This window comes from Pinus tabuliformis, chromosome 6, assembly GCF_031772625.1.
Source record: "Pinus tabuliformis cultivar Carrire ecotype Pingquan chromosome 6, CPIR1, whole genome shotgun sequence".
In the NCBI taxonomy this organism is placed as follows: Eukaryota; Viridiplantae; Streptophyta; class Pinopsida; order Pinales; family Pinaceae; genus Pinus; species Pinus tabuliformis.
The window spans coordinates 1,951,869,130-1,951,892,517 of NC_142292.1; the positions used below are offsets into that span (position 1 = coordinate 1,951,869,130).

The 23,388-nt window shown below is 36.9% G+C and overlaps 1 pseudogene; it reads left to right on the plus strand.

Annotated features, from left to right (window-relative positions):
- Positions 1-8,533: 8,533 nt before the first annotated feature.
- Positions 8,534-22,528, plus strand: LOC149266978 (phosphatidylinositol/phosphatidylcholine transfer protein SFH2-like; annotated as a pseudogene).
- Positions 22,529-23,388: the final 860 nt, after the last annotated feature.

A 23,388-nucleotide genomic window follows, 5' to 3' on the forward strand; every position in this document is an offset into this window, starting at 1 on the left:
TTTATCTTATTAGGAATTTCTTCCTTTTGAGGAATCTCCTCATTTCCAGGAGTTTCATCATGTTTGTGTTATTTAATGACAACAGGACGATTCTTTTTTGTAAAACATTCCCAGATCTAAGATGGATATCATTTAAATCTAGAGGAGCTATCATATAAGTCTCAAAAAAATTTACTTCATCATTGTAAGTGGGGTGCTAAGGTAATTTATTGTTGGGGTATGGGAGCAGTTGTGTGGGCAGTTGATTAGGTATTTGTCATAATTGAGGAGGTGGCAATGGAAGAGGTTGACTTGTAGTCAAATAAGGGTGAAATTGAAGTTGTGGAGGATGTGGTGGTGGAGAACAATATTGAGACTAGTATGGAGGATGCTAAGGAAAAGATTGAGGATATTATGTATTCCTACCATAAGATCCTTGCCAACCTTGTGACTAAGATGGGTTTTGAGGTTGAGGTGACCATGTTTTCCAAGGTAGGGGTGTGTTCCAACTATTTCGAGATTGTTGTGCATAAGATTGAAATTGTGAATAGGGATATTGCATCATACTTGGTTGACAAGGTTGCCAAGGTATTTTAGGAGCAACAAAGCAAAGTTTTTTAGCATTTGACTTGCTCCATTATCTTCTTGGAAAATAGCTTTCAGCCCAGGTAGTGATGGGTAATCTCTCGTGGCATGTGATTATGCACAAATGACACAAATTTCAATATTATCAAGTGGACATTATCTTAATGCATGTTTCTTTCTATAACTAGGGTGGAATATATGCGAAGCAACATTTTCATATTTTTGCTTCTTTTGCATTCTTAACATATCAATCTGCTCACTAATATTACCAAGAATGTGTATTTTAAAATTATCAAGCAAATTTCCAAGTTCAACTCGACTTACTGGTCCTGGTGAAATTTTACTTACTCTTGCAACGGTTCCTCTTGATATGTGCTCACAAATTTCTTCAAATGATAATTAAGACACGTCTCCTTTACCCTTTAGGTTAAGGGGATGTTGAGCCTCCAAAATGACTTTATTTTTTCCACCTTTTTCGCCCTTGATATTCCATTTCTCCGACATTTTTTCATTCTCATTAACCTTTTGTTACATTATTTGATGCATACCCAGCGTGCATGATTAGACGGCTGGGGCGGATGGCTTTCGCTCCCCCCAGCCGAGTTCGAACCCTGCGGAGGTCCCCCCTTCGGCGATATGTGACGGCTTTGCCGTATCTGCCGGCTTCGGCTGTATTCTGCCTGGCTTCGGCCTTTCTGTATTCTAGCTTCGGCCGTATTCTGTCTGGCTTCGGCCATATTGTAATCATGAGGGCTTCGGCCATATATGGATTTTCTCTCTGAAAAAAAAAAAAAAATGCCATCCAAGGCTAAGTAAGTTATGTTGTTCACTTAATGTCTATTTCCATTGGTTTTCCTAATGAATTAGAGAGGTTAAAAGTTATTTTATTACTAACAAAGGTTTTTCCCAAGTAGTTCTTGTAACCTATATGTAGATCCTGCAACCGAGCTCCAAGTTCGGCATATCCACACGACCCTATGGAAATTTTTGGAACATGGGTTTTGTTCCTAATGTCAATGACATAGTTCAATTTTGCTTACTTCGCACCCAGTCAGTTCTAGAAGTCTCCATGCAGTGGTCAATAGTTATGACAGTTTGTTCTAAGAAGAATCAAGTCATCTACTTTGGGCACAATTTTCAGGCAAAAGAAGCAGGATCTGAAAAATCTAAAACATGGGTGGAGATTTTCTCCATAATGTGCACGGTTCGAAATATATTGAAGGGTTTTTCAAGGGAAAATTTTAGGTTGCAACCATGGTCTAGTCATGCCCAAACTGAGCAATCAGTTAGCAAAATTGAACCAACCAAGCTATTCTTAGAGAATTTCATGCTAAATTAATCCTAATTGATCAGATCTCTAGTTGAAGATGTCAACTAATCAAACTTGTGTAAAATTAACCATGATTTGACGAGCAATTTTTTGGGGAAATTGTCCAAATTAACCCTTGATCTTCCTTATATAAATAATTGGGAAAAATCCTTAATGGGGGGATTAAGAAAGGGATTGTTGAAGGTGAGGTTTTTCCATTTCTTTCTTCCATGTGATGATCCCATGTGGTGACCACTAGGATCAAGATCTGCTGCATTATTTCTATGAAAGAACTCTTAATCATTTAATGGAAAGGTTGATTCCAAGTTCATGTATTTGTTGTCTATGAGCTCTTTATATCTATGATCTATTTTATCAGAGGAAACGAGTTATTTAGCTTGGGCCCACTAGTCCAGCCTATTTCTCTCTTATATTTTCTTGTTTGAATACGTATAGATGTGGACGTGGATGATGGAGACTAGAAGTGTGGCATTGATATGATTTAAGTTTGCATTCATCTTTCAGATTTAGGGCTTGATGAGTTGATGTGATAATATGACTATGTTGGCTTGTCTTGAGGATATGATTTTCTGAGTATACATGTGTATATCGGGACATATATGCAATCTAAGAATTAATTTGAACTGTTGATGTTAAGCTATATGTTTTAGGGTTTCATTACTATATTACATATATCATTTACAAATACAGACATGTGGGCAAATTTTATAAACTAAGCGTTTTAATTCATTACAACAACGAAATTTTGGTTACTGTATAACTTTGTAACCTTCAATCTATCATTGGATGTGTGTGCATTAGAAGTATTTATGATCTACATTGAGTGACAACATAAGGGTTGCTAAACTTGATATAAGTACTTGCACTTTATTGACACTTATTGTAAGGGTTGAGAAGGATCCTCTATGATTTGTATGTTTTAAGTAATGCACAAGTTCTTGGATTTATGAAAATTGTTTAAACTTCATATACATATTGCATATAAATTTTATTATGGTATATGTTGAGGCTTTATATTGTAAGACAAGTGTTTACATAGTATTTTATGTTGAAGGATTTAGAGATGAGTGTTATTAATGTCATGTTTATATCTTTCATTATTTATGCTCTATTTTGATCTATGATAAAAGAAAATCTTGTGAGTTCTTAATGATCTCTTGTGGAGCTAATAATTGTGTGGTGATTCAAGAAAGGATTAGTGGTAAGCAATAATAGGTTACCCATTCTAATCCATTCTTATATCCATAAGGAGTGTTTTAAGATACCCTGCGAGGTTTAGGATTGGTCATCTCCATCTTGTAGCAAAGAGTGGCCACAATGCTACTTAGTTATTATTTTTTATCAAGCCTGAACTCTTTCTTTTTGCCTTGTGATTATAGAGATTCTAGAGATATCTTGAGTCCCTTTATCCACTGGAAAAATGAGTGAGACATTAGGTCATCCTAGGAGGAGCCAGAACCAAGAATTTTGTTTCTTTCTACTTTGTGCTAATGGACACCATAGTGAGATCTTGAGTTCTTTTATCCACTGGAGAACTGAGTGAGATCTTAATTCGGTCATCCCAAGAGGAGATAGAACTAACGATGATAGATTTAGATGTTGATTGTGTGAAATTTACTTAGATAGATAGATTTAAATTAGTAGGTCCCTATAGATCATGTCTTGACATATATTGTGTTGCGCCTCTAAGTTTACAACTCCCAGGTTGACAAAATAAGTGTTGAGGAATTGTTCTGTCAAATACTACACCCAACATTTTGGTGTTGTTGTTGGCGGGGTGCTAGAGGGTTAGGACCTTGGCGACCTAATTTTTTTATTAGATTCCCCATCATTTAAGACTCAGAGGAGGAGGGGAGGTAAGACAAGAGGTAAGAACTTGTGCTAGCACCTCAGGTGTGCTCCTCCAAGCCCTTGTCACGTTGGTTACACAATGTGGTTGTTTCCTTTACTTTTCCTGTAAAGTGTGTTTCTTTTCAAGTCTAGTATGATTTTTAACATCAAATGCGGTATTGTTGACACTGTTGAATCAGTATTGTCAGGAGACAATGGGTTGATTTGCTTCTTTACCTTATTTTCCTAGAAGGATAAGCTAAATCATGTCTGCAAAGTCTTGATAACATGAGAGCTTCCAGGTACATCTTTCCTTTAATTTCTTCCCTTTCTGCATATATATATATATATATATATATATATATATATATATATATATTTATTTATTTTTTAAAGGGTTTTCATTTTTCGGGTGTTGTAAGAACCTCCCATATAATCATCTATGTGTTAACATGATCTACCAGCTGGCAAAAGAAGGGTGCTAACAATGGGAATTCTACTCTAAGAGATCTTTTGAGTCCTGAGCCAAGGAAAATTTGCATCTTAAGAAGAAAAATTCTTGATAGCTATCAGGAGCATAACTACATATCAAGGGGAAAAGCAAGGATAAGAGATTCATGAGAAACATATAAAAGTAGAACCATATCAAGAAGAAGATTCAGGAACCTTCCTTGATCATCCTTTACAATATCCTGGAGAAATTGAAGAGTCACGAGAAACAATCAATGGAGAGCATATACTGGAGCCTGAGATTGAGGGTTTTTCTCTTATCTCTCATCAGATCCTTCGTGCCTTCAAGAGGAAAAGCATCAAGCCATGGAAGACTTGCATAACATAACAAAGGAGTACATGCCAACACTTTTTAATGAATTGGAGAACCAAGAATATGTGGATCATGTTAAAGCTTGGTTCCAAACAATCGTTGGCATAAAATATTCCTCCATTCGACAACTCTTGGCACCATATTAGTTAAAATAGGCAGTTTGTCATACTCTTGTATACCTTAAAGCTTACTTATTATATACTATCTTAAAATAAAATTGTTGCAACATTTTCTAATTTCAATATTGTTTTATTAATCATTCTTAAAACTACAACTCCCTAAGATTCAATGCTACATTCTAAGGAACAGTTGTTGCAACTCCTTAATCACCATTGATTATTGTTTGTGGCGACATCAAATGCTCATGTGGTAAGTCTTGTCAGGTACAATTCATTCTTAATTCCTCATAATTTTGAAAAAGTGACTATGATTGTTGATTGGATGGTCCCTCTTCATGTCACCTAGTCGAGAGCATTCACAAAGTCAGTTGGGAGGATTTATCACTATTATGCTTGGTAATTCCTATCCACAAGCTTAAAATGATGAGGGGAATTTAGGGGTTGTAATAAGCAACAATGTTACTATCAGGTTAATAAATCATATAAATCTATTTTCTCTAAAAAGTTGTTATCCAAGAAATCTTTCCAAGTTCCTCTAAGGGGTGTTGTCGAAAAACCTCCTATGGTGGACCACACCTATAAAACCTCAATAGGTTTTCACTGTAGCATGACCGAATAAAGGGGAATTTCAGTTATTATCCCAGATGCTTCATTCCAATACACTTTAAATAGCTAAGGTTTAAGGCTATTGTGAATGGTTTCACCCATGGACTAAAATTGAATAATGAGATATGTGCCTAGAAAATATAAAAATACTCTCGTACCACCTGGATTCCTTACACTCTAAAAAATGTCGATGAGTAGTATACATTATATATACAAACTTCACATGAATAAATAAAAAAGAATAATAAAAGGAAATATCGGGAAGTACAAGTAAACTCGTTGGAGTTCTGAACAGGCTTGCTGGTAGCGGGGCTATGATTGTATGGTACAAAGGCAAATCCATCGGGGTACTAAACAGGTCTACTAGCAACGACGATATGTCAGGTAAGAGAGATGGAGAACACACATTGGAACAAATGTAATTCAGGCCCTAGATCACATTCTCAAACAATTGTCATTAAATTTAAGTTAGGAAGAAAGAATAAACCTCATATCTCAGCTTTCGAAGAATGGCTTTAAGATCCTTCAAGTATTATGCTTTGAATTTTTATCTTTTAGAAAATATAGAGGTTTTCTTGGAAGTGGGCCCTTAGTGGAGGTGATTTACTTTGCTCATATAAGGGGGATTCTATTATACACTTGGATAATGGTAAGACTTGGAGAGACAAAGACAAAGATAATTAGTTCATCTTGGGAATGTATCTTTCTATTATCATTTTTTCCCTATTTTATCTTTAATTCCACGGAATTCAAAATATTATTATGTCTCTTGTATTTATAATGATGTTATTGAGGTTATACGTTACTGAATTAGGTTGCTCATTAGAAGTTTTGTCAAAAAAAAATGATGGCAAGGTTTCAACCTTCATTAGGTATAAGAACCATGGTAGTTTCAGAATTCAACAGTTAAGCAACCTCATTGATCATCATCATTCATCTCTACAACTTCTAACCCTCTATCAGCAATTGCAGTGATCAACCTTTCCACAATAGCACTAACATCCATATTTTTGGTATTTTCGGCATTGATAAGTATGAAGTAAAATTGAGGTAATAAAACACTTTAAACCCTCCTATTTATTTAAAAACATGGAAGGATAGGACAATGAGTTTAAGCTTAGATGTCATGATGACATATGCAATACACTCATCCATCCTCTTTACAAATTATTTGTTTTAGAGTTCATCCTCCATATAGTCATCCCCCCTTCCTTTCATTGATTTATATGATCATTCCTTGAATGTTTCCTCACACCTTCCCTTGTCCTCCCATATCTTGGTGGAAATAATTATTCAAATCGGAAGTGCTTGACAGAACCCCCTCACTAAGGCCATGACATCATTAACAATTATGAGTGTAATCTATGATAGCATATATCTAAGGGGCATGGTGATTTTGCATTTCGATAAGTTGAGTTTCTTTGGTTAAAAAACTATTTGAATCCCTTAACACTGGTACTATATGTTTGATTATTAGCTATGTCGATCTCACAATTGAGAGTATCTTATGATCAATTTTATTATGCTTTGTGTCATATCTGTTAAGACATTTTTTTATTGACTACTCTCAATGCATTGAGATAACACTCTTAAATGGCCTTGAAAAAAAAGCAGTGGGAGTTTTATCAAATAAACAAGCTAGTGTTGTATTCTTTATTTATATCTAAAGGTTCTTGCATAGCTTGGACTTAGTAGGGAACATAGTTATTAAATGTGAGAAAACAAGGGATTTTTTCTCTAGTCTATTTTTTCCAGCAACTCTAGTTTTTATGGAATGGTTGGCCTGTATATTAGATACTGTAACATGAAATTATGAGCAATATCATTTTTCTAGAGTCATTGTGCCAATTAACTCAATAAAACTTCAAGCATTTGAACATCTCATTCAAGGTTCCAATGGAATCAGGGTGGAAGGTGAGATTGCATTCACTATTCTTGAGAGGATTCCAAATTTCAGGGATTTATTTCCTCCAATAGCCCTTGCCGCAATTGACACGCAGTTTGACAAATACTTCAATCATTGTTAATGGTAATTAAATTTGTCTTTCCCATTGCTAGCACAGATTCAAGGGAATTTTGCAAGAAAAAACCTATTCCTTGAATTTTTGTCATATTTATCCAAGGGCGATACATTTGATATTCTAAGTTGCAAAAGCTTGGGAAGATGAGAAAATTTGCATTTTTGTGCCTTAAATATTACAAGTTGAAATAATAATATTCCTTCATATGTAGTTTGGTCAATTTTGATATTGTTACCATAATCGAGCTATTAGAAAGGTCCTCTAAACAGATGTGTGAGGTCATGTTTTGAGGGATATTCTACTCAAGATGAAAAGAGAGAGAGGAAATATGATCCATAAACTGTCGTGGATATTTCACTGGACAATTCATCACAACATATCTAATAATAATATATTAAAATTATGAATTTCTACACTATTACAGTTTTATTAAACTTTAAGATATGTAAACCTAATTGTAATTAGTGCATGCATGCAAATAGAAATTATGCAGAAAAGTAGAGAATGACAAAATAATCTCACACGCACACATAAGGCACAATATATGCTCTGGGAAACCCTTATGGGAGAAAACCCAGCTGGAAGGTGAGGTCGCTTCGCTCTCTTTCTCTGTCTGGAAATATGGATGCAAGCACAAAGAAGTAAGGCATGTGGCCTGTGGGGTGCTATAGCGCATAAATCCTCCCTGTGTGCTCTACCTCTTATCCCTCTCAGTTATCTTCGCTCAGCTATGGAACAAAATGCTCTCGAAGGAATGGAATGCCTCTTCCTCCTAGTGACCTGGTTATAACACAGCCCGATCACCTACTAGTGGTTAAGTTTGACTACATCAACTCTGAACTAGAATTACAATATAAACTTTTCTAGAGTCTTTTACATCACAAACACGTGGCTAGTCCCTTTCCCATGAATAACGGGGGTAGACGTGGCATCCTAGCGAATTATAGGTGTGAAAACAAGAAGGTCAACTTCTGAGTGGCATAACTTTTTCATACGGACTTTGAATGACGAGATTATTGTGGCATTGGAAAGATATCTGTATGTAGAACAGCATAAAAAGATGCATGCGAAAGTAGCAAATTCTTACCCTCAAAAAATGTTGTTTGATGCCTCAAAATGTTCCCAAAAGGTTTCAGACCCTGTTTCGCCAAACTGGGTCCTGCCGATAAAAACGATCATGTGAGCTGATTACTCCACTTTTTCTACTCCGAATGCATCGAGATGGATGACAAACAATATAATGATCCAATCTGAATCAAAATATGATGTGGATAATTTTGAACATGAGCAGAGAAAACCTAAAATAAGAGCTTTTAAAAAGAAAGCAATCAATGCCTTGACAAAGTTTTGGCACTCCTTAAAGAAAAGGAATCCTAGAAAGAAGGTTAATATAATTAAGGGTATATAATATGTTGAGGAACAAGCGGTTGTTCATAACTTTCGACAACCACTTTTTGCAGAAGACCTTTGGCCTCCTAGACACGATGATTATCATTTCATGTTGAGATTCCTTAAAGCAAGGAAATTTGACATTGAGAAAACCAAGCAAATGTGAGTTAAGATGATTTGTTGGATAAATGAGTATGGTGTTGATAATATCAATGAGGATTTTGACTTCGAAGAGCCACTTGAAGTTACCAAGTATATCCACAAGGTCTTATGGAGTAGACAAGGTTGGAAGACTTGTTTATATATACTAGGACTGTTATGAAGATAATTCCTTCTGCGGGCAAAAGCGATCTCTCTAGTGTTATAGAGGAGCTAGCAACAAACCAGGCAAACAAGTGCAGGCTTTCCTAGTGTATGTTGGAAAATGCAAAGGAATACAGATAACCTACCTCATTCTGATGCTAAACACTCGTTGATGTCGATCTCAATCTCCTCACTTCCAAGCTCAATCCTCACTATTATGTTGTGAACAAATACCTAAAAGAGAGATCAAACAAAGACAACAAAGGAAAAACATAGCATATACATTCTAATGTAAACCATACGACAGACCAAGGAGCATCATACTAAGCAAGTAGTCATTTACACGTTTATGGAAAGTAAACATGCATTATATTAATAATAAACACAAGAGGGAAGTATACAACTACTGCCTTGATGTTGGAAGCCTCCTTCAGGATGGGTTTCCAAGTCCAAGCCAATACTTCTCAAGCTCTCCTCTCTCATTCACAAATTGGCAGCAATTAGGCATAATTAAACAGCAGCATGACCAATCTAGTCTGAACAACCATTTGAGGGTATAAGGGAATGTATTTATAAGGAAGGAGAGGGAGTTAGGGATCCACAAAAGGGGGAAGAAGGTCCACAACTTAAGGGGAATATCCCTAAAGGTACGATCAAGGACTCAAAATGGGAGAACTCGACCATATCCTTACTCAACAATAACCATCTCGTCGTTCTCGAGGCTTCTAGTAAGAGAAGCTTCTGCTCCATTTTTGGAGAAATTGCCTGAAGAGGATCAACGTGGATTTTCCTATCCAAAGTCGCGCTGCCAGCGCTAGTCAATAGTTAGACCAAAGGGTACCAACACGGTTTTTCCTGTTAAAATTAGCATTGGGCTTGAAAAACAAGGTTTTGGACACTTTCTTCATAATTTCTTCAAGGAAAGTCTTCTTCTTTTCTTCGGGGATGCTCTAATCAATGTTTTTCATGTTGAATTCATTGACAGCTTTTGTCGCTTTGCAACATTTTGGGCAAAGTTCAATAGCTGAGGGTATGAGACAGGGAGTGCAACAAATCATTGCATAACAAGGATTGTAAAGGTTGATTTGATTAAACTTATGCATATTACAACTATTCATGAATATCTAAAGTATTATGTTCAAGAATTTCAGGAGATTTTGAATGTTAAGTTCCATGCTTGTTCCATTACTACAAAAGGTCACATCGATTCCACCACAACAATTTTGGATGTCCAGGGTGTGGGTATAAAGAATTTCAATAAGGTTGCAAGAGAACTTATATTACGTATATAGAATATTGATGGGGATAACTATCCTGAGGTAGTGTCATATGTGTTAGTTCCTAACTCTACCTCAGGCTGAATGAAGACAGGTCTAGGGTAACATCAAACTACGCTTAACCTGGTAGCTAGCCCTACCAGGTCAGGAGAGTGCTCTCTCCTTGTCAATCTCAAATAAAATATGGCAAGTAATGCTTGAGATGACTGATATGAATACTAATTTTAGGCTAGGTATATGTTCATAGGATTTTGATTGATTTTAATGGTTGGTTGTTGGATCAGATGAGGAAGGCAGCTTTGGGTCTCGAAAATCAACTCAGATTTGAAGAGGTTTCTGTGGGGCGAGGTAGGCAAGTGTTTTAGCACTTTGAAATGAATGTGATGGTGAGTCTAAAGACTGGTGAGGAGTTGGAGAGGGCATGCAAGTTTCATGAGTCCTCTTCAAACAGTGGAAAACATTAAAAACTAAATGTATCCTCTAGGCAGAGCACTAAATTTCAATGGATTCTACCTAATTCTCTTGATTCATTAGTTATGAAGAAAGAAATAGATGTTGGAACACATACACATAAGACAAACTAAATTACAGAAGAGAAAACAATGCCAAAACACATTACCACAAGAATCGCACAAAATGTTGCAAAACCCTGGTTCATTTCCTTGCCAAACTGTAGAAGTGATTTACAATAATGCTCAATGCATCCACAAGAGTCCAACCTTGACAAATGACTAAGAAAGTACAAGATATAGGCATCAAACCACCTATGCTAGCCACAAGGGGTCGAATCCATGAGTCAAGGATCGGTTTCAACATCTAAACTAGGAACTACAAAATAGGCAGTGGAACAGCTTGCCTCTAAAATTATGGAAACTGATTCATTCATCCTCCAAGCAATTCTAACTGATGTATCTACTCCCTCAAGTCATTTTTCATCATATTTACATCATAGTACATCATATCACATCATATTACATCATTAATTTACCAAAGAGAGAAGAAAAAGTCAACTGATAGCTAAATTGGGCGAAATTTTGAACAAACAGGCAAAACTGGCAAAATTTCTCCTATGCGCAACGCTACTGATCCTATGCGTAGCGCTTTTTCCAGACCACTTTTGGAAGGCTTCCTGAAGTCCAAATTAGGTGCAGGATAGCTCGTTGGAAATCTTGGTGAGTCTACTTTCTGGAACAACTTGAATTTTTGGATTTGGAGTTCATTTGCCCCTCCAAAAATGGAATCTCCCAAGACTGCTTCCTGTGTGGCAAAAAAGTGGCAAAGAGGGCACTTTTTGAGTGTTTTTTGCCCTTTTGGAGACCCAGAACTTGTCCAAAAATCTCAGCCATTCCTGAGCATGCATATTTTTTCATGCTGATTCCAAAAATGCAAACCTTTTTGCAAATGGATGCCCCCAACAAAAGCGTAGCACCAGTGGCGCTACACACCTGCTAAAAAAACCTGTTTTTTGCATTAAAAATTTCAAAAATGACAAAAAATGCTCCAAATTCCTTGAAATTTAGCATGAGTGATCCTTTTTAGGTGCTTTTCTGGGCCAATGATGCTTCAGCCAAGATCTTGAACTTATCTTGCTCTTTCTTGTTCCTCAAAACTCTTCTTAGCTTGGCCTTTAGCCTCTTTGTCCTTGCATTACAAATCTTTTCCTTGATGATCAAATCTTTGAAACTCCTTGGATTTTGAGCATCCAAGCCCATGAAACTCACCTCTTGTGCCACCTCATAGTCCACAAGGACAAAATCTCCATAATCATTGTCCATTGGCTTGATTGACTGTAAATGCTAGTGAGGAAAGAAAGGTAGTGTGGGTGAATGATGAGTATGAAGAGATTTTCAAATATAAATGGAATGAGTGGGATGAGACAGGGATATGAGTGAGATTTGATGTGATGCAGGGTTTGTTAATTAAGTAGGTGTAATGAATATGTAGGATTCTGGAGTTAGGGTTTGGGAATAGGGAATTAGGGCTAGGGTTTGATGTAGAAGTTAGGGTTTAATGGAATGAAGTTTGATGAGTGATGGATAGTGAGGAAGAGTTGATAAACCAAGTGTAAATGGAGGAGAAAGGTAGCCAATGACACTTAGTGGCTTATGAGACGTAGGTTAGCTTATTTACGGTTTATGAGAGAAATATCAATGCCAATAAGGTTTGCTCTGAAATGATGCCAAGCACACTCAAGAAATCAAGCACACTTCTTTCTTAGCAAGGAGGAATGGTAAACTTACTTGGCACCAGCATTAAATAGCTTTGGAGGTGTTTTGATAGCATTTTTGAGGTGTTTTCAATAGGTGCGTCGCGCCAGTGTAATTTTACACTGGAAACTTGCCATAGGTGCGCAGCACCAATTCTATGCGCAACACCTTTTTGCAGACCAGTTTTGGAGGCCTTTTCGGTGTCCAAATTGGGAACGGGATAGCTCTTTAGAAACATTATTGAGTCTACTTTCCATAACATCTTGAATTTTCCAATTTGGAGGTCGTTTTCCCTTTCAAAAGTCCAATCTCGCAAGACTGGTCAAAATGTGCAAGATGAGGCTGCCCAAATGCAAAGTGCTGTTGCAATCAACTTTTGAAGTTCTTCCTCAACTCCAAATTCAGCTCATGATAGTGCATTGGAAATATATTTTTGTATATTTATCATTTGACTCATCAAGCAAGTCATTTAGCCAACTAGGCTAGGAGAAACCTTGATTTTCCCAAGGTCACTCCAGAAGTGCATCAATCCTCCTGAGGCCAATGATGTTTTCAACATTTCTCACAAACCATGAAATTTGTGTAAAAAATGAAAGAGGCTTTTATTCTTAGGTTACTAAGGGACAAAAACCTCTCTCACTTTTTCCAAATTAATCTTTTCCTGCTCAGAAACATAGTTTGAGTAAAACCTATCCCAATGTGTGGAACAGGGGATTTGTCGAAATGAAGTGAAATAAAGGGGATAAGGGGCTTCTAAATTCTTGAGAAAATTTTGGGAAGTAGGGAGGGATGTTAGGAAATAGGGGAAAGTGGAATTTCAAAGATTGAGTGAGGGGAAGGGGTCCAAAAGGGAAAAACACAGGCTTAGCCTAGAAAATTGTCAAATTGTAGCAAGAAACTAGGGTTTGTGGGAAAATGAGGAATTTGAGGGATATCAGTGATGGGAAGTGTTTAATAAGGTACATTAAGGATAGGGGAAGGTGTATGAACATCAGGACACAAGTTTTGTTGATGATTTGACCATCCAAGAGAAATTACCTTCAAAACCCTAGGAGAGGGAAATGAACCTTACCCAAGTACAACTGAAGCACGAACAAGGTGTAAAATGACCCGTGGGAACCTGAAATGATGATGAAAACTCTTTGAATGATGGTACACTCAGCTAAATGGTGACATGGACCGACATTTGGACAACTTTGAAAGAAGTGAAAAGAAACCCTAGACCTAATACCTAGTGACCAAATTTTATTTGAAGACTCACTGAAATGACAAAATTTGACTTTGACACCTTAAATCATTTTGTAAGAGCATGTTTGATCAATATAGAAAGGTTTCAAAGAATAACACTAACATTGGCTCCAATGGGGATGGTAGCTCCTTGGAGGTGCCAAGAATTGTAGATCTTTGGGAGAGCAGACCAGTGCCTTATCCATTGGGCAATATGGAGTCAATATCTTGGCAACAAAAACATCAAAACTCAAGACTCAAGACTCATAACTGAAATGACTAAGAACTGACTAACTCAAAACTAAAACAAGACTCTCAAAAGCCGAAACTAAACACTCAGTTGAACAAGTACTTACAAAGCTTTTTAAGGGCAGCAGAGCATCGAGATTTGAGGACTTCAAATCATGATGACAACCACCCGCCGACTGATGAAATATGTATAATTATGTGAAGTGGGACTTCCAATGTAACCAATCCAGCAGATGGCTACTTACTGAAATCCTGCTGTCACTTTCCCCGAGAAAGTAGAACGAAGTACATGTAGGCAAGTTACAATAACAACTGAAACCAAGGCTTATGCTAACGAACCAGGCAACATTCATCTTCTCTAATGCTTGCAAAAGAATGTTGAAGGGATCTTGAAAATCCTGAAGCACTAGCTTGTCTTGAGATCCAGCAGCAAAAATACAAGTACTCCCTTCATTATGATCTGAAAGAAGAGTTGGTTGCTGATTGATAGGAAGGCATAGAGCAGTGTAAGCTTTTGTTATCTGAGTGCTAGCAGTAAATTCCTCGACCATGAGAAATTCTGACTTGAATTATGGCATACTGTGTCTCTCAGGCTCACATTCCTCAATTTCATAGTCTAAGCCATTCCTAAACAGAAAACATTCTTCAAGATTAAAAAACATGACAGCCTTATCATTTTCATGAAGGAAAACAATATCTGTTTGTTGATCTATAAATCTAATTTCAAGACTGTTATCATTTTCAAAAGTAGAAGAATCTTCACCAACAGCTTCTTAACCATGTGCACACTGCAAACCTGCATTAGCTTGGGTTGTAACATGACCTTTCAGGAGTTGATCTATCTCATCTTCAGACAGAGGAGAAAGTAATTTTTGTTCCCTTTTGCTAAAACAATAATTGTATTCTTTCCCTCCTAAAGATTCACAAGGTTGTTGAATATCTTCATTAATTTCAAGCAAATCAGTATATAAATTTTCCTCATACTGTTGATTTATTTCATGTGATTCCTGTTGACTATCAAGATGCAAAATTCCTTCATCTTCAAGCACAGAAGAAGCTACAATACACTGACTATGATTTTGTGTAACAAAGTGACTGGTTTGAATGATTTCCTCATCATCACGATCTGAATCTTCTTCATCATCATGATCAGAATCTAGATCTGAACTAGCCAACTTGACTTTATCAAAATTTGAAATTGAAACTTGATTTCCCTACATACTATCTTCTGCTATGAGCAGATCGGAAGTAAGACCTTCTCTTTCATCATTTTCAATTGTACTAAGATCTTGAACCTGTTGTAAATTTTCCTGATCATCTTGATAAGTATCGCTCTCTTTATGCTACTGAAATGGATTTTCATAGAGGGCCTCCATGATCTCATCGTCCATGAAGTCATCATCTTCATAAACTTTCTCAAGATTTTTAATAAAATTATAAACATCTTTGCAACAGTTCTTAATTAAATTTAATGATGGATAAGATTCTTTATACCTTTCAAAGAACATGGTATGAAAATCCTTTATACAGTGTGTTATGAAACCAGCTCAAGAAAAGATAGAAAAGATAGATCAACGCCTTAGAATTCAGCCTCTTCGCGGGGGCAACCTCCTTTACATTACATAAATGAACAATTCTTTGATGATACAAATGAAAAGACCTCCTTTCTATATATAGGAGTCTAAGGGGTCATAACATAATCAAAGCTGACATAACAATAATAATGTAAGGGCACAATAATAACAATAGTGGGCTTCGATGGGGCACAATAGTAACAATATGGGCACTGCATGGGTACAACAATATAATAAGTGGGTTATACTAATAACAATAAGGGGTTACACTAGTAGTATAGGGGCCTAACATGCCCCTCTCCTTCAATAAGAGTTGTCCTCAACGCTTGAGTAGTTCTTGATGCTTCTGTATAAAATTCTTGTCCTCCCATGTGGAATCTTCAGCGGGTAAGTTCTTCCACTTGATGAGATACTCTGAAATTGATCGATTTTGTAGTTGTCGGGTTCTTTTTTCTGCGATTGCTCCAGGTTCCAATATTATTTTTCCTTCCTCTTCAATTTCTGGCAATATTGTTTGAATTGGGATCTTTTGCAACTTTTGAATAAGTGGCCATACTTCTTCGTCCTTCTTCCATTCATCCCTTGCTTTGTTTATCCAATCTGGTTGGATAATATAAATAGCACAAAACAATGCTTTCACATCCTCATCCTTGAAGAGTCTTCCCATTCGGTAAGATCGCCATTTTTTAAGTGCATGTAGTATTGCCAACATTTCCTTCTCATAAATAGCTTGCTTGAGATGTAGCAGTAAAAATACCCAATCACCTACATCAAAACATTTTTCACTACAATGTTTATCTACCTGTTGTTTCGTTTGCTTTTGCACCGAAGTGGCGTTATCCTTTAAAAGTTGGAGAACTTGTTGTTGATGCTCATGTGATCTTTCACTACTTGAACCTTTTTTTTCTTCTTGATATGTCCTTCTATCTCTAGAGTTTGAGGAGTGGTAATTTCTTCCAATCCTTTACAAGATATGGTCGGATTCATTTCTTGATGCTCGATGTGATCTTTCAGTTCTTGAACATTTTTCTTCTTGATATGTCCTTCTATCTTGATAGTTTGAGGAGTGGTAATTTCGAACAATGAATTACAAGATATGGTTGGATTCATTGCTTCTTCCTTGATGTGATCTTTCACTTCTTGCACCTTTTTCTTCTTGATATGTCCTTCTATCTTGAGAGTTTGAGAAGTGGTCATTCTTGCCAATAGTTTACAAGATATGGTCTGATTCATTTCTTCTTTCTCTGGGGTTGGGTCCTGGCATATATCCTCTTCTTTTGATGTTTCTTGATCCTTTTCTTCCTCCTCTTCATACTCTATGTAAAATAATTTCTTCTCAGCACACTTATGACCTTTAGTGCATTTGCTATCACAATTGTAACAAAGCCCTTTTTCTCTTTTTTCTTCCAATTGTTGTGGTGTAACCCTTGTAGGTTGTGGAAGGCTAGGAGAAACAACACTTCCATCTTTATAGTTGTGAGGGGTAGACTTCCTTGTTGCCATAATTTTACTTTCCAATATGTCACAAAGCCCTTTTACTCTTTCCAATTGTTGTGGTGTTGCTATAAAGAAGGTGTTGCTCTTTGTATCCTCATAATGTGCTATCATTTCCTCCGTGAGAATTGACCACGTAACAAGTTGTTTACGAGAACAAAGCCCTTTATACCATAAAAATTGATCTGGTTCTAAATAAGAAGATGCAATACATACCTTTTGTAACAGTGGTACACCATGTAGATCAAAATATTGCTCCATTTGAAGTATCCAATTTACCGGATCCTTGCCATCAAACTTCCTCATCTTGCTTTTTCTTGATTTTAGGACCTCGATATTGAAACGACTGTAATGCTGTACCTTTGGATATTTAAGTTCTAAAATTGCTACCTGTAGTAGCCCTCTATGTCCTCTTTCCAATGCCACCAGTTTGATCGAAATTGGATTCTCTAAGAAAGAGTTATGCACAATCTCCCAAGACGGCCGGATTATAGACCTTTCCAGAAGAGTGAACTTATATGAAGTGCCACGTGTCACTGTTTTGACCTATGGATCTCAAAAAGATATACAAAAAACTACAGTCTGTCCTCTTTCTGTAAATTCTTACGAAATTTCAATCTGATCCCCAGAGAGAAAGTTATGATGATTTTCCCCAGGTCACCTATTTTGAATGTAATTCAGGAGTCTGCAAAAAGACCAACTTCCTCAGATCATATCTCCGCAAATATCGCGCGAAAAGCTCTGAAATTCGGACCCAAGGTTCAAAGTGATTTCTTCTCAAATGGGTTTTTTTACGACTTCTGAAAGGTCACAGAAAAAAAGTTATAGCGAAAATGCCACGATGACCTGTTTGGAGCAGCGAAACCCTAGAATCCAAAGCTCTGATACCAAATGTTATGAAACCAGCTCAAGAAAAGATAGAAAAGATAGATCAACGCCTTAGAATTCAGCCTCTTCGAGGGGGCAACCTCCTTTACATTACATAAATGAACAATTCTTTGATGATACAAATGAAAAGACCTCCTTTCTATATATAGGAGTCTAAGGGGTCATAACATAATCAGAGCCGACATAACAATAATAATGTAAGGGCACAATAATAACAATAGTGGGCTTCGATGGGGCACAATAGTAACAATATGGGCACTGCATGGGTACAACAATATAATAAGTGGGTTATACTAATAACAACAAGGGGTTACACTAGTAGTATAGGGGCCTAACACAGTGAATACAAGCAGGCGGCAAACTTTCATACCAAGATCGGGTTTGACCTTCCAAAGTGGCCATGAATATCTTCATCAAGCATTCTTCAGGAAAATCAACCTTCAACTAGCGAATATGTATGTGAAATCTAACCAGATGTAAAGCAACATCATTCCTATCATCATCTTTAAACATAAGCAAATTCCTTTGCTAATCTACCTTAGGAATTTTATTTGGGAAACCTAGAATGTGATCTTGGCTCATGGGAGCATACCTTTGAGCAAACAAATCCATTTTGATAACAACGAATTCTCCAAACAAAAAAACAAAAAATTCTTCAGGCTACTAGTTCTTGAAGAGTAGAGTTGCCATAAAAATTTTGAACCTTGAGATTGTTCGACACTGGAGTCACCAGGTGAATGATTTCAGCCTTCCGGTGTCTGATTGTTGCCCACCATCAACAACCAAATCTAAACTTGATACATTTTGCTGAGGAACATAAAACTATGTTCCCCGGTATGGTCGCCACTATGTTAGTGCCTAACTCTACCTCAGGCTGAAGGAAGGCAGGTCTAGGGTAACATCAAACCACGCTTAACCTGGTAGCTAGCCCTACCAGGTCGGGCGAGGGCTCTCTCCTTTTCAATCTCAAAGAAAATATGGCAATTAATGCTTGAGATGAGTGATATGAATAGTAATTTTAGGCTAGGTATATGTTCAGAGGATTTTGATTGATTTTAATGGTTGTTTGCTGGATCAGATGAGGAAGGCAGCTTTGGATCTGGGAAATCAACTCAGATTTGCAGAGGTTTCTGTGGGGCGAGGTAGGCAAGTGTTTTATCACTTTGAAATGAATGTGATGGTGAGTCTAAAGACTGGTGAGGAGTTGGAGAGGGCATGCAAGTTTCATGAGTCCTCTTCAAACAGTGGAAAACATTAAAAACTAAATGTATCCTCTAGGCAGAGCATTGAATATCAATGGATTCTACCTAATTCTCTTGATTCATTTAGTTATGAAGAAAGAAATAGATGTTGGAACACATACACACAAGACAAACTAAATTACAGAAAAGAAAACAATGCCAAAACACATTACCACAAGAATCCCACAAAATGTTGCAAAACCTTGGTTCATTTCCTTGCCAAACTACAGAAGTGATTTACAATAATGTTCAATGCATCCACAAGAGTCCAATCTTGACAAATGACTAAGAAAGTACAAGATATAGGCATCAAACCACCTATGCTAGCCATCAGGGGTCGAATCCATGAGTCAAGGAGTTGTTTCAACAACATCTAAACTAGGAACTACAAAATAAGCAGTGGAACAACTTGCCTCTAAAATTATGGAAACTGATTCATTCATCCTCCAAGCAATTCTAACTGATGTATCTACCCCCTCAAGTCATTTTTCATCATATTTACATCATAGTACATCATATCACATCATATTACATCATTAATTTACCAAAGAGAGAAGAAAAAGTCAACTGATAGCTAAACTGGGCGAAATTCTAAACAAATAGGCAAAACTGGAAAAATTTCTCCTATGCGTAGTGCTTTTTCCAGCCCACTTTTGGAAGGCTTCCCGAAGTCCAAATCAGGTGCCGGATAGCTCGTTGGAAATCTTGGTGAGTCTACTTTCTGGAACAACTTGAAATTTTGGATTTGGAGTTCATTTGCCCCTCCAAAAATGGAATCTCCCAAGACTGCTTCCTGTGTGGCAAAAAAGTGGCAGAGAGGGCACTTTTTGAGTTTTTTTGCCCTTTTGGAGACCCAGAACTTGTCCAAAAATCTCAGCCATTCGTGAGCATGCATATTTTTTCATGCTAATTCCAAAAATGCAAACCTTTTTGCAAATGGAGGCCCCCAACAAAAGCGTAGCGCCGGTGACACTACGCACCTTCTAAAAAAACCTGTTTTTTGCATTAAAAATTTCAAAAATGGCAAAAAATGCTCCCTTGAAATTTGGCATGAGTGATCCTTTTTAGGTGCTTTGCTGGGCCAATGATGCTTCGGCCAAGATCTTGAGCTTATCTTGCTCTTTCTTGTTCCTCAAAACTCTTCTTAGCTTGGCCTTTAGCCTCTTTGTCCTTGCATTACAAATCTTTTTCCTTGATGATCAAATCTTTGACACTCCTTGGATTTTGAGCATCCAAGTCCATGACACTCACCTCTTGTGCCACCTCATGGTCCACAAGGACAAAATATCCATAATCATTGTCCATTGGCTTGATTGACTGTAAATGCTAATGAGGAAAGAAAGGTAGTGTGGGTGAATGATGAGTATGAAGAGATTTTCAAATATAAAGGGAATGAATGGGATGAGACAGGGCTATGAGTGAGATTTGATGTGATGTAGGGTTTTTTAATGAAGTAGTTGTAATGAATATGTAGGATTTGAGAGTTAAGGTTTGGGAATAGGGAATTAGGGCTAGGGTTTGATGTAGAAGTTAGGGTTTAATGGAATGAAGTTTGATGAGTGATGGATAGTGAGGAAGAGTTGATAAACCAAGTGTAAATGGAGGAGAAAGGCAGCCAATGACCCTTAGTGGCTTATGAGAGGTAGGTTAGCTTATTTAGGGTTTATGAGAGAAATCTCAATGCCAATAGGGTTTGCTATGAAATGATGCCAAACACACTCAAGAAATCAAGCACACTTCTTTCTTAGCAAGGAGGAATGGTAAACTTACTTGGCACCAGCATTAAATAGCTTTGGAGGTGTTTTTATAGCAATTTTGAGGTGTTTTCAACAGGTGCGCAGTGCCAGTGTAATTTTACATTGGAAACCTGTCATAGGTGCATAGTGCCTTTTTTCAGACCAGTTTTGCAGGCCTTCCCGATGTCCAAATTGGGTGGGGGATAGCTTGTTAGAAATCTTATCGAGTCTAATTTGCAGAACATCTTGAATTTTCCAATTTGGAGGTCATTTTCTCTGTCAAAAGTCCAATCTCCCAAGACTGGTCAAAATGTGCAAAATGAGGCTGCCTAAATGCAGATAGTTGTTGCAGTCAACTTTTGAAGGTCTTCCTCGACTCCAAATTGAGCTCATGATAGCTCATGGGAAAACTCTTTGTGTCTAGTTATCATTTGACTCATCAAGAAAGTCATTTGGCCAACGAGGCTAGGAGAAATATTGATTTTCCCAAGGTCACTCCAGAAGTGCATCAATCCTCCTGAGGCCAATGATGTTTTCAACATTTCTCCCAAACCATGAAAACTGTGTAAAAACTGAAAGAGGCTTTTCTTCTTGGGTCACTAAGGACAAAAACCTCTCTCACGTTTTCCAAATTCATCTTTTCTTGCTCAGAAACACAGTTTGAGTAAAACCTATCCCGATGTGTGGAACAGGGGATTTGTCGAAATGAAGTGAAATAAAGGGGATAAGGGGCTTCTAAATTCTTGGAAAAATTTTGGGAAGTAAGGAGAGATGTTAGGAAACAGGAGAAAGTTGAATTTCAAAGATTGAGTGAGGGGAAGAGGTCCAAAAGGGAAAAACACAGGCTTAACCTAGAAAATTGTCAAATTGTAGCAAGAAACTAGGGTTTGTGGGAAAATGAGGAATTTGAGGGATATCAATGATGGGAAGTGTTTAATAAGGTACATTAAGGATAGGGGAAGGTGTATGAACATCAGGACACAATTTTTGTTGATGATTTTTCCATCCAAGAGAAATTACCTTCAAAACCCTAGGAGAGGGAAATGAACCTTACCCAAGTACAACTGAAGCACGAACAAGGTGTAAAATGACCCGTGGGAACCTCAAATGATGATGACAACTCTTTGAATGATGGTACACTCAGCTGAATGGTGACATGGACCGACATTTGGACAACTTTGAAAGAAGTGAAAACAAACCCTATACCCTATACCTAGTGACCAAATTTTATTTGAAGACTCACTGAAATGACAAAACTTGACTTTGACACCTTAAAATCATTTTGTAAGAGCATGTTTGATCACTGGAGGAAGGTTTCAAAGACTGACACTAACAATATGCTCATCATCAATGTTGGGGTTGGTTTTAGATTGCTATGGAACACTATAAAAGGTTTCCTTGATCCAAAGACAACTAAAATGATACATGTACTTGGAAATAAGTATCAAAGCAAGTTGTTAGAAGTCATTAATGCAAGCCAATTACTTGAATTTTTGGGTAGTAATTGTGTATGTGTTGGAGAAGGAGGGTGCCTTACATCTGACAAGGGACCATTGGAAGGATCCAAAGATAATGAATTTAGTCCAAACACGGAAGAGAACTCCATGTATATCAATGGAAACATCCAAAGCATTGAATCACTTGACCTGAGAATTAGTAACACTAGGATGGCTTTTGTAAATGATTGAGAAACATATATATAACATGCATATATAGATTTTTCTATAAGTTATTAAATCTAGTGACACAACTTCTCTACATTTTCATTATGAATACTTACAATCTTTGCCTTTGAGACTTGGCAAGTTATATTATTATGTAATTCATTAGCAAGGCCCTTGACAACATTTTAAGCAGTAAATTTATGATGTTTCAAATTAACTATTGTAGAATTAGGAGAGATCCATCATAATTCTATATATATTAAGCATTGAAAGGGACAGAAAGCAAATCAAAGTTGCTCTATCATTGGATAATGATAGGGTCAAATTTAGCAAAACTGGAATAAATATGTGGGAATTCTAGAGATGTAAAGCTTTTTTAGGATTGTACTCTTGTAAGGTTTGATACTATTACAAATATAGTCACACATGTGGAAACAATTACATATATGGCTTTGAAAATATATCCCCTTACAATTATGAAGTTCAACAATCTAGTCCATTTTTTTGCAAGGCATCTATCTCCCATTGCAACTTGGCACTACTACAATAAAGGATGATGACAGGTGAGAGGAAAATCATTTGTCTAGATCAAGAGTGGAAGAGAATTAGCAATACACCCTTCTTACATGAGGACATGCAAGGTCTTATATGTTGGGCCTCCAAAATGACATTATTTTTGCCACCTTTTCACGCTTGATATTCCATTTTATCTTGCTTATGTTCATTCCCACCATTATTTTGTTACATTATTTGATGTATAAATTCCATCCTAGGCGAAATAAGTTCTGTTTTTCACTTATTTCCTATTTCCATTATTTATTTTAATGAATTAGAGAGGTCAAAAGT